At 50.2% G+C, this 16,336-nt stretch overlaps 1 protein-coding gene across 2 annotated transcripts in view; it reads right to left on the bottom strand.

Annotated features, from left to right (window-relative positions):
- LOC148044823 (waprin-Phi1-like) overlaps positions 1 to 16,336 on the bottom strand; it is a 58,938-nt gene that overhangs the window by 31,848 nt on the left and 10,754 nt on the right. The window lies entirely within an intron of this gene.

The raw sequence follows: 16,336 nt of genomic DNA, 5'->3' as shown, positions 1-16,336 counted from the left end.
CACCTAAAAGGTGGTAGGACGTATCTATGGACCCCAGGCTCAAGGAGACCTTTGGGGGTGCACATGTCATGCCAGCAGAGATGGCAGGAGATCTTTAACTCCATCCTATCTCTGGTTCAGCAAGGAGACCACCGAAGGTTTCCCGGATGGCTTGGAATGACCAGATACCATAAATCAGTGTTTCTCAACCTTGTCAACTTGAAGATGTCTGGACTTCCAACTCCCAGAATTCCCCAGCCAGCATTCGCTGGCTGGGGAATTCTGGGAGTTGAAGTCCAGACATCTTCAAGTTGACAAGGTTGAGAAACACTGCCATAAATAGATTTGGGCCGCCTTCTCGGTTCCCATCTAGAAATCAACGCAGGGCAGATTTTCTTGCTTTGTGTGACATCTGGATCCTTTGCCACACACCCCAAAGGCTGGAAAGAGATCACTTGAAGATCAGAAGAACCAGTTGGGTGATCCCGGTTCTTCCTCCTCACCTACAAGTGAGTTGGTGAAGGGGACCTGGATGGAATGAAATCCTGAGGGACAGAAGGACTCTTGGTCTGCAGAAAATCCGAGATGGGTGCCAGGCAGGAAGGACTTCTCATCTTGTCCACCCAGGTGGTGGGAATGGCCAGGGAGGTCATTGTCTTGGCACACCTGCGTAGAGGCCGCTGACTTTCACAGATGTGGCAAAAACCCGTGGTGTCTAGACTAGTGAAGCATCCTTTCCCGAGGACAATAGCTCAGCACACACTCCGTGATTACTGCATAACAGAACAACAGAGTTGGAAGGGGGCCTTGGAGGTCTTCTAGTCCAACCCCTTGCCCAAGCAGGAAACTCTACACCATTTCAGAGAGATGGTTGTTCAATCCCCTCTTTAAAAAAAAAATCAGCGTTGGAGCCTTCACATCTTCTGGAGGCCAGTTGTTCCTCCGGTTAATTGTCCTCACTGTCAGGAAGTTTCTCTTTAGTTCCAAATTGCTTCTCTCCTTGATTAGTTTCCACCCATTGCTTCTTGTCCTGCCTTCAGGTGCCTTGGAGAATAGTTTGACTCCCTCTTCTTTGGGGCAGCCCCTGAGCTATTGGAAGACTGCTATCATGTCTCCCCTGGTCCTTCTTTCTATTAAACTAGACATGCCCAGTTCCTGCAACTGTTCTTCGTGTGTTTTATCCTCCAGTCCCCTAATCATCTCTGTTGCTCTTCTCTGAACTCTCTTCAGAGTCTCTCTTTTTTTTATTGTGGAGACCAAACCTGGATGCAGGATTCCAAGTGTGGCCTTACCAAGGCATTCTAGAATAGAATAGCAGAGTTGGAAGGGACCTTGGAGATCTTCTAGTCCAACCCCCTGAAGGAAACCCTACACCACTTCAGACAAATGGTTAGCTAATCTCTTCTTAAAAACTTCCAGCGTTGGAGCAAACACAACCAATCCATTCCACGGGTTAATTGTTCTCACTCTCCGGAAATTCCTCCTTAGTTTTAGGTTGCTTCTCCCCTTCGTTAGTTTCCACCCATTGCTTCTTGTCCTTCCTTCAGGTGCTTTGGAGAATAGCTTGACTCCCTCTTCTTTGGGGCAGCCCCTCAAATACTGGAAGACTGCTATCCTGTCTCCCCTGGTCCTTCTCTTCATTAAAATAGACGCCCCCAATTCCTGCAACCGTTCTCCAGACTTTTATCACCTCTGTTGCTCTTCTCTGCACTCTTTCCAGGGTCTCAACTGTGAAGTTACATTGTGGTGACCAAAACTGGACACAGCAGTCACCATAAAGTGGAACTCACACTATCCCTCTGTTGATGCAGCCTAGGACTGTGATCCGGTGATCGTTCCGGGTGGATTCCACCAGTGGCTGCCCATCAGCAGTCCAGGCCGGGTGATCTGGGGCAGCCCCTTGGGTATCCAGAGAGGCCGCTCTAAAGGCAGGACTCCTTGGCAGAACTACAGCTGGCAGCCTTCGTAGCTTTTAAACGCCTGCCTTTTTCATTGTACAAGGTGGCGCAGTGGTTAAATGCAGCACTGCAGGCCACTTCACCTGACTGTTATCTGCAGTTCAGCGGCCGGCTCAAGGTTGACTCAGCCTTCCATCCTTCCGAGGTGGGTGAAATGAGGACCCGGATTGTTGTTGGGGGGGATATGCTGACTCTGTAAACCGCTCAGAGAGGCCTGAAAGCCCTGTGAAGCGGTATAGAAGTCTAACTGCTATTGCTAACTGCTATTTTATCTTTGAATGTGCATCATTATTTTATCACATAGGTAGTCCTTGACTTATAGTGCTTGTTTTAGCGCCCACTCCAAGATATGACGGCACTGAAAAAGGGACTTACGGCTGGTCCTTGCACAGACGGCCGTTGAGGCATCCTGAGGTCACCCGAGTGTTTTTATGGGGGACGCATAAAATCCAGGGGTGACTGGATGGCCATTTACGATCTTCCCGTCGAAGTCAGTGGGGGAAACTGGATGCCCTCCTGACATGATAAAATATCATGAAATTGGGAGGAACTCAGCAACCTCCCTGCTTAGCAACAGTGGTGACAGCCTCAACTGAGGTCGTAAGTCAAGGACTTCGTATTCGCTATACAACAGTTCACTTAGCGACCGTTCAAAATTACAGCGGGACTGGAAAAAGTGCTATGACCGTTTCCCACACTGTGCAAGAGTCACGTGATCAAAATCCGGATGCTTGGCCCCTGGCTCATACTTACGACGGTTGCAGTGTCCTCCTGGAGTCACGTGATCCCCCTTTTGCGACCTCCTGACATGCAAAGTCAACGGGGGGGAGCCAGACTCACTTAACGACTGTTTCACTAACTTCACAACTGCAGGGATTCACTGAACAACGGCGACAAGAGAGGTCGTAAAACGGGGCAAAAGTTAAGAACCGTCCCACTTAGCAATGGAAATTTTGAGCTCAGTTGTAAGTCATAAGTCAAGGACTGCCTGCACTTGGTGTTACTTCCTCTACTTCGTCATTCTTTTTACGCTCTGTGTCTCTTTGGTAGTGAAGGAATCAGTACGAATCCATATTGTCTCCTGCTTATATTATTGCAGACTGTCAGAAATGTTTTCCAGCCTAGCAAATTGTAACCTTCATACTGGACCACAAATGTTATCTCACGGCTGCGTCCGGCTCCTATTCTTGGCTTCAAAGTTAGGCACATTCTTGAAAGCTAGTAGAAGAAATTGTTACAGGGGAACATCAGGCCCCATAGATAAAGGAACCAAACTAGGGAGTTTTCCTGGCTCATAAATCCTTAAAGCCTCCTGCCGAAAAACAGCTTGGCAAAGGGGGGCTGGCACCCCCTCCCCAAGGCTGTAAGAATCCTCCACAGGTAGAGAGAGAGAGCTTGAACAAAAGGATGCTTTAAACATCAACGTTTGGTAACGGATCTTTGTCTCTGATGGGATAAACTTTGTTTCTCTCTGCCTAAAATGCGTATCTGACTCTGATCCCCCCCCCCCCCCCATTGCAGGGGGCGGCTCTTCCTTGAATCCTTTCGTTTGTATGTTTCGGATATAATTTTGTCACTCAGCTTTTGCCACGGCCATAAATAAAAGCTGATCCTTTTTGCAAGCCTCGTCTGGAGTCTCTTGGGCATTTCGGTGGCTCCGGGAAACTGCTGGAATCTTACAGTAGAAAAGCAGATTTCAACCCCCCCCTCCAAAGCACCCTCTTTCGGGATTCTGGGGGGGCAAGGGGGGAACCTCTGCATGTTACTCTGGGAAGCCCCCCCCCTCTCTCCCAGCCCCACAGATTAGTGGACCTGCTGCAGCCCAGCCACAGGCTGATTCAAAGCCAAGGGCGATGCAATTTACGAGGGGCTGATCCTGCCTGACTCCCTCCTGGCTCCTGAGTGATCCGCACTGCCAGGATCCTGCAGCTTCCCCTCCTCTTCCGTGTAAATGTGTTTTTATTTTCCATTTTCATTTTCGTACAGTCACATATATACTGTGCAGAGCCGGGGCCATATAACATTAAACAATAAACACAGCCATTCCTCTTGTCAATAATACCCCCCAAAATAGAAACCCAATGTACCTCTTCGACCCTCCATACACCCTTTCTTACGCCCCCCTCCAACTTTCCCTCTTCCCTCCATCATTCCCCTCTACCCTACTTCCCCTCCCCTCTACCACACCTCTCTCCCGATACACTCCCTCCCTTCCTTCTCACCCTCCCTCCAATCCTCTCTCCCACCCTCTCTACCCCTCTTTCTTCTATCCCTCTACTCCTCCCTTCGGTGTATTTCTACTATCTGTTAATATATTCAGCTTGTCCTAGTTTTACACTAGAATTAAAAAGGCAACAGTATACAAGTGCAGTCATGTTACTTTAAAATCTAACACATACTATATATCCCCCCTCCACCCTCCACCCTAACACCCCCCCCTCCCTTCCCCCCCCGACTTCCCAGAGCCCGTACACGGTGTAGATTTTTAACAAACACAGTCTAAAATATATTAAGACAAAGGAAATTAAAAAAAAGAAAATCAATAACATCTCAACGTTGAACTCAGCTTCTTCCTGTTGCACAAACTTTGAACAGTTCCCCTCCTCTTGCTGTGGCCGGTGGCTTCGGCCACTCCTGCGGCCTTGGAGTCAACAATGGGGCAAGATCTGAATGTGCACACAGCTGGTTTGTTTAGAGAGCTCCCTGCCCTGCCAGAACCTGCTTCCTGCAACAGTCCGGGCCCTGGAGGGGGGGGGGGAGGGCTGGAGAGGAAGGGCCGGGTCCCAGAGGCTGCGGTTGAGAGGCCCACAGAAGCTCCCTCAAGAGGACCGTCTCCTTGCCCACTGACTCTCTCTGGCTGAGTCAGGAAGGCCACCGCTTGTGGCCGCACAGAGCCAACTGTGCCACCTTGCAGATAAAATAAAAGCAGGCCCTTCGTTGCGCTGGCACCGTCCTGGGTGGGTGCCCTGCTCTCCTCTCCTCCCCAGGGGTACCTTGGTTGCTGCCCCCTCGCCCCACCTCCGCTGCTCACTGAAAGGGCCCCTTCGGGTGGGAAAAATGAAACCCCTCCCCAATCATTGTTGCCTCATGTGAAAATGAGGAGCTTCCTGGGTGCAAATTTGGCTCTTTGGCTTAAAATACGGAGACCCCGGTAGGACTATGGCAGCATCAGAGGAATCAGTCAACCCGGGTGGCATCTTATTGGGCATCAGGAAACACAACTCGGGTTCTGAAGAGCACTGTGGGTTTGTGGAAGAGGCTCAGCACACGGTGGCCTCACCTCAGAGACGAGCCAGGGTTAGGATTTGGATGGGAGACTAGCATGGATGGCAGTGGGAGATGGGACCACGGGATGGACTGGTGGGTGCGGGGGCAAGTTCTTGAGCTTTCAGCTGGGAAAATCTGGGAAGCTTTCAGATTCGGGTTTCCCCAGATGTGCACTTCATCAATTGGAAGTTTGAGCAATCCTTTGCCTCGGACTCTGATTTACTTTTGGATGCTGTTTGGGACCCTGACACCCAAATCCGGGCATCTTCCTTGCAGGAAGACCTTTCAGAGATTCCTGCCTTGAGTTTGAATTGCCACACAGCCTTGCAAAACAGCCTTGCGCGTCTTCCGGTGGCTTCCTTTGCAAGCAGCCCTCTCAGGAACTCAGGAGAAGCTTCTGCAAATGGGGTGTGGAGCCCCAGGGCCACAAGTGGGGCCTTTGCAGGCCACGTGAGCCACAGGGCTGAGTGGGAGCTTCCTGGGATGAGGGTGGCGTGGGTTTTACGGGGGGGGGGGGTGTCTCTGCCCTGGGGAATAATCCATTGAAGCAAAGGGGTGAGTTCAGCTTACCACTCCTATAGAGTGACCACCAGCAGGAGGGAGGCTCTCTGAGCATATGCAGAGTTATTTCTGCTGCATTGCTGCAGCCAGTGAAAAATTACAGGTAGTTCTCAAGTTACAGAGCCGTGGGGCATAGTGGTTAGATTGCAACATTGGAGGCTGATTCTGCCGACTGCCGGCAGTTTGATTCTGACTGGCTCAAGGTTGACTCAGCCTTCCATGCTTCCGAGGTGGGTAAAATGAGGATCTGGATTTTCGGAGGCGAGAGGCTGACTCTGCAAACTGCATAGAAAGGGGCTGTAAAGCACCGTAAAGCGGCATCTAAGTCTATTGCTAAGTGCGATTGTTATTACAAGTACAACTGAGCACCGATAAGCCTCCAAGCGGCCTCAACGACTGTCAGAGAGAGCCCTGATGACTGCAAGGAATATAAATCCTTCCATGCTCCGCCCTTCAGTCAGAACTGAAGAAGCTTCTTGGGTGAGGAGCGAAACGCCTTCAAAGAGAAACAAGGAAGTCCAGCTGCCTTTTGGAAGAAAGACCTGGTTGATGATGGAGAATCTCCGTGTACATAAACTTATTTTGTTGTTTTAACCATTTCAGTCTCACCGGTCAGTCGTGTCCGACTTTTGGTGACTTTAAGGGGCAGGGGGGGGGGTCTGTGGTACCTTGTCCCGCACAGCTTCCTTCCGTTGTGGGCCTCAGCCTTGGCGTTCTCAACCCAGCAGGATCTCATGGTATTGGACCTGGGTACTTGAGAGACCGCCTGCTGCCAATCACCTCCAATAGACCGATTAGATCCCACAGATTAGGCCTCCTCCGAATTCCATCCGCCGGCCAGTGTCGACTGGCGACTACCCGGAGGAGAGCCTTCTCTGTGGCTGCTCCGACCCTCTGGAACGAACTCCCCGTGGAGATTCGAACCCTCACCACCCTCCAGGCCTTCCGCAAAGCCCTCAAAACCTGGCTGTTCCGACAGGCCTGGGGCTAAAGAGCTTTTGCCCCCGTCTCGAATAGTATGACTGTCGTGTGTTTTTAAATTATGTATTGTTTTGTGTTGTTGTCAACGGTCTGTATCCCCTTTCCCTTGTTTGAGTTGTGAGCCGCCCTGAGTCCCTTTAGGGAAAAGGGCGGCATACAAATGAAATAAAACTCTAAACTCTCAACTCTTTCCTCACTTCTTCTTCTGAGAGAGAAAACCTACAACAAACCTTTCAACGGGCTTCTGTGGGTTAATTGCAGAAAGCTTTTCTCAATCTCCCTCAAAGGATTGTGCAACACGGGTTGCTGGCATCTTCACCACAGTTGCCTCACCAAGGGAGGGGGGGAGGCTGTGTGTGCGTGTGTGTGTGTGTGTGTGTGTGTGTGTGTACACTACTGGTGCTATTGTGCACCTTGGATGCCAGCTGCATGACTGCTTGCTTCACACCTGAGGGGAGGACATTCTCTCCATCTGGGCTCCTAACTTCTCCCCCGCGGAGACTCTTACAGATACAGAAGGGGAGAGTTAGAAGGGACCTTGTGGGTCATCTAGTCCAACCCCCCCCCCGCCGCCTACACCATTTGTGACAGATGGCAGCCTTCACTAGCTCTGCCAGGGAGGTGGGCCAAGGGTCTTTTGTTGGCCAGAGGTGGCCAGAGATGGACAAGCAGCCCTCGACTTCCCTGGTGCCACGTGACCAAACTTTGGTTGTTTGGTAACTGGCGTGCGCTGATGATGATTTCAGTCTCCTGGGGTCCCTTTTGCAACCTTCTGACAAGCAAAGCCAAATTCACTCAACAACCTTAGCAATTGCGGTGATTCATCTAACAACTGTGGCGAGAAAGGTCATAAAAGAGGGCAAGCGTCACTTAACAAGAGTCCCACTTAGCAACAGAACTGTTGGGCTCAGTTGTGGCCATAAATCAAGCAATACCTGTGTTAACTATCCCAGCCATCTTTGCATGCCTTCCCACTATGGCAGTGTTTCTCAACCTTGGCAACTTGAAGATGTCCGGACTTCAACTCCCAGAATTCCCCAGCCAGCGAATGCTGGCTGGGGAATTCTGGGAGTTGAAGTCCGGACATCTTCAAGTTGCCAAGGTTGAGAAACACTGCTCTAGATTATGTAGAGGTCAAATGTGTCTGGACTCTTGGTGAGTCTCAGTGCCCGGTTGATTGGGCTCAGCTTCCTCCTCCCCCCCCCAATGTAAAGTAGGAGCAATGGGTGTCTCCTCCAGTCCTTGGACGCTTGTCCCAGGCTCGGACATAAGCCCGAAAAATTCAGCCATGCCGTCAATGGTCTTTTTGGACCTGAGAAAGCCATTTGTCCCACTCAAGAAACTTAAACTCCCTCCAAGTACCAAAATATGGGGATCTTGGCACACTCCGAAGTTGGTGGTTTTCTTGCAGACATTTCCAAGCAAGGCATCATATTACTAGTTTCGTAATGAAACTTATGCAAGAAAACCACCAAGCTCAGAGAGCACCGAACCCCACAGTCCTCTTCCTCCTCCTCCTCTTCCTCCTCCTCCTCCTCCTCCTCTCCTCCTCCTCCTCCTGCTCTTCCTCCCCCCCTCACAAATCCCACTCTCTCCTAGCACTTTCGTAGTTAGATAAGGAAACATCTGGAAGAAAACAAGCAAGGTCAGCCATCATTAAGGTTCCCATAGTCCTCCTCTTCCTCCTCCCTGCAAACCCCACTCATTTCTAGCACTGATGACATTCCCTAGTTGGGTAAGGAAACTCTCTATGAAAACCAAGTTCAGAGAGCACCAAGAACCCCACCGTCCTCCTCCTTCCTTCCTTCCTTCCTTCCTTCCTTCCTTCCTTCCTTCCTTCCTCCTCCTCCTCCTCCTCCTCCTCCTCCTCCTCTCAGCAAACCCCACTCCCTTCCAGCACTGATGACATTCCCTAGTTGGGTAAGGAAACTCTCTATGAAAACCAAGTTCAGAGAGCACCAAGAACCCCACCGTCCTCCTCCTTCCTTCCTTCCTTCCTTCCTTCCTTCCTTCCTTCCTTCCTTCCTTCCTTCCTTCCTTCCTCCTCCTCCTCCTCCTCCTCCTCTCAGCAAACCCCACTCCCTTCCAGCACTGATGACATTCCCTAGTTGGGTAAGGAAACTCTCTATGAAAACCAAGTTCAGAGAGCACCAAGAACCCCACCGTTCTCCTCCTTCCTTCCTTCCTTCCTTCCTTCCTTCCTTCCTTCCTTCCTTCCTTCCTTCCTTCCTTCCTTCCTCCTCCTCCTCCTCCTCCTCCTCCTCCTCCTCCTCCTCCTCTCAGCAAACCCCACTCCCTTCCAGCACTGATGACATTCCCTAGTTGGGTAAGGAAACTCTCTATGAAAACCAAGTTCAGAGAGCACCAAGAACCCCACCGTCCTCCTCCTCCTCCTTCCTTCCTTCCTTCCTTCCTTCCTTCCTTCCTTCCTTCCTTCCTTCCTTCCTTCCTTCCTTCCTTCCTTCCTCCTCCTCCTCCTCCTCCTCCTCCTCCTCCTCCTCTCAGCAAACCCCACTCCCTTCCAGCACTGATGACATTCCCTAGTTGGGTAAGGAAACTCTCTATGAAAACCAAGTTCAGAGAGCACCAAGAACCCCACCGTTCTCCTCCTTCCTTCCTTCCTTCCTTCCTTCCTTCCTTCCTTCCTTCCTTCCTCCTCCTCCTCCTCCTCCTCCTCCTCCTCTCAGCAAACCCCACTCCCTTCCAGCACTGATGACATTCCCTAGTTGGGTAAGGAAACTCTCTATGAAAACCAAGTTCAGAGAGCACCAAGAACCCCACCGTTCTCCTCCTTCCTTCCTTCCTTCCTTCCTTCCTTCCTTCCTTCCTTCCTTCCTTCCTCCTCCTCCTCCTCCTCCTCTTCCTCCTCCTCCTCCTCCTCTCAGCAAACCCCACTCCCTTCCAGCACTGATGACATTCCCTAGTTGGGTAAGGAAACTCTCTATGAAAACCAAGTTCAGAGAGCACCAAGAACCCCACCGTTCTCCTCCTTCCTTCCTTCCTTCCTTCCTTCCTTCCTTCCTTCCTTCCTTCCTTCCTTCCTTCCTCCTCCTCCTCCTCCTCCTCCTCTCAGCAAACCCCACTCCCTTCCAGCACTGATGACATTCCCTAGTTGGGTAAGGAAACTCTCTATGAAAACCAAGTTCAGAGAGCACCAAGAACCCCACCGTCGTCCTCCTCCTCCTTCCTTCCTTCCTTCCTTCCTTCCTTCCTTCCTTCCTTCCTTCCTTCCTTCCTCCTCCTCCTCCTCCTCCTCCTCTCAGCAAACCCCACTCCCTTCCAGCACTGATGAAATTCCCTAGTTGGGTAATGGGTAACATTTCCAACAAAACCGCCAAGCTCTGAGGGCCCCAAGGACCCCACAGTTCACCCCTGAGCTGCAAATGTTCTATTGCTCACTAAATATTTCTTGTTTCTATCTTTCTCAAACTTCATTCCTGTCTCATCATCCTGTTTTCACAATTTCCTCTTGTGGGAGAAGACTCGGCCCAACCATCTGAGCCAGTCTCGCTAATTTCTGGTAGATTTAGACTTCTTAGAGTTGAAGTCCACCAGTCTTAAAGTTCCAAGGCTGGACACCCCTGGTTTATGGTCTCCTGCTTGAGAAAGGGGTTGGACTAGAAGACCTCCAAGGTCCCTTCCAACTCTGTCCTTCTGTATTCTCTGATGTCTCTCTTATCCTTGCTCAGGGCTTCTAAAATCCACATTGTTTCCAATCCAAGAGACCTCTGTTCAGATTTATGTTCCAATAATGTTGGATACATGGGAAAGAATATGGGTAACAAATGTGAAATTTACACAAGCTCAAAACCTGAGAGAAATTTTTTATAAGATGTTCTATAGATGGCATTTAGATCCTAAAAAGTTGGCTTCTATGTATCCGAATTTACAACCCGAATGTTGGAGATGTGGTTCTCTCGATGCTACATATTTCCATATATGGTGGACTTGCCAAAAGGTTAAGGCATTTTGGATAAAAATATGGTGGATTATGCAAAATATCTTTAAAAGAAGGATAAAGTTTACTCCTCAGTTATTTTTGCTAGGTATAAGTACTGACTTTACAGCGGTAGAGACTAACTTGGTTCTGCACCTAATAACGGCAGCAAGACTGTTGATGGCGCAATACTGGAAGAAGGAAGACTTGCCTACAATCCAAGAATGGACATTGAAAGTTACAAACTTAGCCGAGATGGCTAAAATATCAGCATATCTTAAAGATCACTCAAATGAGAGATATAAACGAGACTGGAAAAAATGGATTGACTATATACAAAATAAATACGGGACCAAGAAATTCCAGTTAGCCTATGCTTAAGATCAGAAATGATTTAAATTGTTTAAAGTTAGTTCAGCAAGAAGAAGCTAAGATCAATGTAGAATGTCATTAATTTCTTTATTTCTTTTTTCTCAATAGATTTTAGACTGTGTTTGTTAAAAATCCATACCGTGTACGGGTTCTGGGAAGTTGGGGGGGGGGGAAGGTGGAGGGGGGTTGGGGGAGAGGGTGGAGGGAGGGAGGGAGGGGTATACATTAGGCTAGACAAGAATTTGGTGGTAAACTAGAACTATTTTGACATACAAAAAATTGTACTTCGATGTCTCACTGATTGAGGAATGATGAAATGTTTGTTTTAAAAGAAATAAAACTTTTGAACAAGATTTATGTTCCTTTAACGTCAAAGCCTCCAGCGTGACCAGGCAGATTTCTCTGAAGATTCACTTCCTTAATCCAACCTTCTTTTATCAGTTAGGATCTGGTCAAGGGCAGCTGATTCTCTTGGAAGGAGAAAGTGATCAGCAAAGCAAGCCAAGAACTTCCTGGAAGGGCTTCTTGTGGGTTGAACTTCACTCTTGACCGATGGGCCTCCGGTCACTCTGCCCCCCAAGATATCAAGCTAGCTTTTGGGGAACTCACATATACTGTTTTCCCACTTCCAGAATTAAAACTCTAAAGACAGAATAATAAGGAACTGGCTACAGCCACTCTAGAAAAAAGGAGGACTAGGGGTGACATGATACAGCAGCCTTCCAGTATTTGAGGGGCTGCCCCAAAGAAGAGGGGTGTGTGTGTGTGTCAGCCTATTGTCTGAAGTACCTGAAGGGCAGGACAAGAAGCAACGGATGGAAACTAATCAAAGGGAGAAGCTACCTGGAATTAAGGAGAAACGTCCTAACGGTGAGGACAATTAACCAGAGGAACCGAAGTTGCCTCCAAAAATTGTAGCTGCTCCAACACTGGAGGTTTTTAAGAAGAAACCAGACACTTGTCTGGAATGGTCTGGGGTCTCCTCCTTGAGCAGGGGGCTTGGACTAGAAGACTTCCAATGCCCCTTTCAGCTCTATTCTGATTGATTGATTGATTGATTGATTGATTGATTGATTGATTGAATAGAGTGGCTGGTAGAGAGACCTGCCTGGCCTGGACACCCTCCAACCCAGATCTCAGCCATGGGTGTGAAGCTGCATCTCTGTCCAGAGTCTGAGTTGGCACAATGTGTACATTCCTGCCCAGCACAGATGGTTCTGGACATGCAACTATAATGGAGATCGGAATGTCCGTTGCTAAGTGCTCTGGTTGTTAAGTGAGTCACGCCCATGTTTATGACCCCCTTTAAACCGTGGTTGTCAAGTGAATTGCATGGACTTGTTATCTGTGTTTGACATCCTTCACTGACTTTGCTTGTTTTGCACACACAGACACACACACAAACACACACACACAGACAAACTGAGAATTAAACATAGAGATCACATGGCCCTGGGATGCCGCAACCATCGTAAACACATGCCGTTGCCCAGTGACTGAATTTGGATCACGTGACTGTGGGGGTGCTGCAAGGGACACGAGTGTGGAAATTGGTTGCACACCCGCTTTTTTTTTCCAGGCCCATCACAGTTGCTAATTGCACGGTCGTAAAAGCCGAGGAGTGCCTGTAAGAACCAGAGTTTCTCCTGACTGAAGAGAATCCACCTGGGGCCCCTTTTCTGGTCCCTGGCAGAGGTTGGTGGCTATGGGAGAAGGGGGGCATGGAGTGGGCTTCACGGAATTATGGAAGTCCATAGTCATCCCTCACACTTAACTAGGGCATGTCTGTCTGTCCATCCTTGTATCCAAGCTGTGCATCCATCGATGCACTCATCCATCCATGCCTGCATTCCAACCATGCGTCCATGCGTCCATGCGTCCATCCATCCATCCATCCAAGCCAGTGGTAGGATTCAATTTTTTTACTACCGGTTCTGTGGGTGTGGCTTGGTGGGCGTGGCAGGAGGAGGTTACTGCAAAATCCCCATTCCCTCCTGATCAGCTGGGACTCGGGAGGCAGAGGATAGATGGGGGTGTGGCCAGCCAGAGGTGGTATTTACCGGTTCTCTGAACTACTCAAAATTTCTGCTACTGGGTCTTCAGAACTGGTCAGAACCTGCTGAATCCCACCTCTGGTCCAAGCCGTTCATCCACCCACCCACCCAATAACACAAGCCAAATCAAATGAAAGGGATCTTTCTAGGGGGGAAAACTGCCCCCCCCCCCAGAATCAGTGGGTGTTTTGTAAACAACAGGAACAAACCATTTTGCATTTGGAAAAAAAGAGGTGGGGGGCAGGCAGGAATGAATGATGAGCAGAAGGCAGTTGGGTGAGATTTGGAGCCTGCTGTGCCACGGAGAGCCAGCTGCCCAAGGTTTCATTCCAGTCTCCTAAGCATAAACCCCCGCTGAATTCCGTGGGATTTGACTCCCCCATCCAGAGGTTTGATGATGCAGCTCCTGTGCCACAAAGTCCCCTCTCCCCCACTCTTGGGAAGTGTGAAAGCCCTTCAGTTGAATGAAAAGAAGGTCTGGGGGTGACATGACAGCAGCCTTCCAATATGCGATGGTGGTGAGTATCAGTAGCTCGGGTGGAGGATAGCAATAGCAGTTAGACTTATATACCGCTTCATAGGGCTCTCAGCCCTCTCTAAGTGGTATACAGAGTCAGCATATCGCCCCCAACAACAATCCAGGTCCTCATTTCACCCACCTCGGAAGGATGGAAGGCTGAGTCAACCTTGAGCCGGTGAGATTAGAACCGCTGAACTGCAGATAGCAATAGCAATAGCAGTAGACTTATATACCGCTTCATAGGCCTTTCAGGCCTCTCTAAGCAGTTTTACAGAGAGTCAGCATATTGCCCCCAACAATCTGGGTCCTCATTTTACCCACCTCGGAAGGATGGAAGGCTGAGTCAACCCAGAGCCGGTGAGATTTGAACCGCTGACCTGCTGATCTAGCAGTAGCCTACAGTGCTGCATTTAACCACTGCGCCACCTCGGATGACGGGTGGAGGGTCTTCCTCCCAGCTTGTGTGGGTGGGTTTATGAACGTCTCGTTACCAGGATAGGTAACACCTTCAGTGGAATTTAGGGGAGGTCAGTGTTGGTGTTCTTCTCCTCACAAGGGCCTTTGGTGGCCAGGAGCTCTTGTATGGGGGGGAGGTCACACCAGGTGAGAGTCTGGTGATGGGGAAATCCTGGCCAGTGATGGTCAAAGCCACCAAGTCTGAGAACATCAAGGACCCCATGGCAGCCAGATGGGAGGGAATGTGTGGGTCACATCAGGTCAGGGTCTTGTGAGGGGTAAGTGTCATATCTGATGAGGGTCAAAACCACCAAGCTCTACTAAGGACCTCCTGGTAGCCAGATTGGAGGGAATGGACTAAGCATGCTGCAGCAGCGGGGACTGGGACTGGGACTGGGGGGGGGATTTCCCCCTAAATTCCACTGAGGGTGTTCCCTAGAGTGGTAACGGAGCGTTTGAAAACCCTCCCACCAGCTTGGAAGGAGGCATGTCTACCTTAATGAACAGAGCTAGGGGTGACGTGATATCAGTCTTCCAATATTTGAGGGGCTGCCACAAAGAAATGGGGCCCCACCTATTCTCCAAAAACCCTTGAAGGAGGACAAGAGGCAATGGGCGGAGACTGATCAAGGAGGGAATCAACCCAGAACTAGGGAGAACTTCCCTGACAGGAGAACCATCAGTGGTTGAACTTCCACCTCCAGAAGTTGTGGAGGCTCCATCACTGGAGAAATCACTTGGACAACTGTTTCTCTAGGATGGTATAAGGCAGTGTTTCTCAACCTTGGCAACTTGAAGATGCCTGGACTTCAACTCCCAGAATTCCCCAGCCAGCGTTCGCTGGCTGGGGAATTCTGGGAGTTGAAGTCCAGGCATCTTCAAGTTGCCAAGGTTGAGAAACACTGGTATAAGGTCTCCTGCCTTGGGGAAAGGGTTGGAGTAGAAGACCTCCAAGGTCCTTCCCGGCCCTAGGAGTCTAGGAGACTGCTGACTTTTCCTGCAACGTTGGACGGTGTCCGGAGGGGATCCTGGGCTCAGAGCTGGAGCCATCAAACCACGAAGCAGGGAGTGACTCGATGTTTGTTGCCCTGGCAACAGTTAATCTTTACAAGAACCTGGTGACTGCTTCCCCCTCCACTCCCTGCCCCCCCTCCTCCTGCTCCTGTCCCACCACATTCCTCAGCCGGCCCCAGGGAGGAGGGGGTCATTGAGAACAAAAGGAGGGGACACTCAAGGGGCACCTTTGCTTCCCAAGCAAGCCAGAATCCCAGCCTTTCTCCCTGCAAGCCACTCCGGGGACTCAAAGCGGCCACAGGAGAGACTCAGGGAGGCCCCAGGAATAAGCCTGCTTGGACTGGATACTCCGGGAAGCCCTTCTCTAGTGCTCCAGGACCCATGGTGCCCAGCTCCTTCTCTGTCTGGAGTGAGCTTAAATCCCCCTGGTTCCCACCAGCTCAACTTCTTCCACCCACGGAGGCTGTATGCAATGTGGTTCCCCCCACCCCCCGAAGTTTGAAGATATCAGGTCTGAATCCTAACTTTTAGTGGGACAATGTGGAAGCGATGAGATACTCCTATTATTATTATCAACATTTAGTACAGAGACAACCCATTTTCCTTGTCTTGGCTCACCAACTGCTTTCTGCAGTGGGGGGCTTCTGCCAGTGGCCAAGCTGAGCCTCATCCAGTCCAGAAAAGCCCCTTGGGATGGTTCAATTGCTACCACACCAAGGAATTCCATACACTCCCAGTCCCCCCTCTGGCCTCTCTCCTGGTGACCGGATGGATCCTGGAAGCCGAAGGATTTCCCAGCTACTCTACTTCCATCTGAGCAACCATTGAAGGTTGATCCAGGAGGTTTGACTGGCTGCAGTGGTAGATCCCCCGAATCCAGTCCCTGAGACTGCTGGCTGAAAGGATCAGAAGAGCAAGTGATGGGCACAAAGATCGCCCCAGATCCTACATGGGAATGGTGTCTTGCTCTGAAGCCACCAATGTGGTCTTCTGTGGGACTCTAGTTCTCACTGGGGCTGTTGGCCACTGGGGATGGAAAGGATGAGGGTTTGGTCCCTCAAGGTGGCCTGGAAGGGGCCAGGCAGAGAGAGAGAGAGAGAGAGAGACCACTCTGGAGCCATTGCTGCCCCCATCCTCGATTTTATAGTTCTCAGGTGGCTTCCAAGGTGCCCTTTGGTGCCACCATCCCCTTGGAGGAGCAGGAAGGGGACTGAGATGGAGAGGAAGAGGAGGACAT

The sequence above is a fragment of the Thamnophis sirtalis genome, unplaced genomic scaffold, assembly GCF_051295495.1.
Source record: "Thamnophis sirtalis isolate CommonGarterSnake01/CBP01778 unplaced genomic scaffold, rThaSir2_p1.2 scaffold_7, whole genome shotgun sequence".
In the NCBI taxonomy this organism is placed as follows: Eukaryota; Metazoa; Chordata; class Lepidosauria; order Squamata; family Natricidae; genus Thamnophis; species Thamnophis sirtalis.
This window is presented reverse-complemented; position numbering and strand designations above follow the sequence as displayed.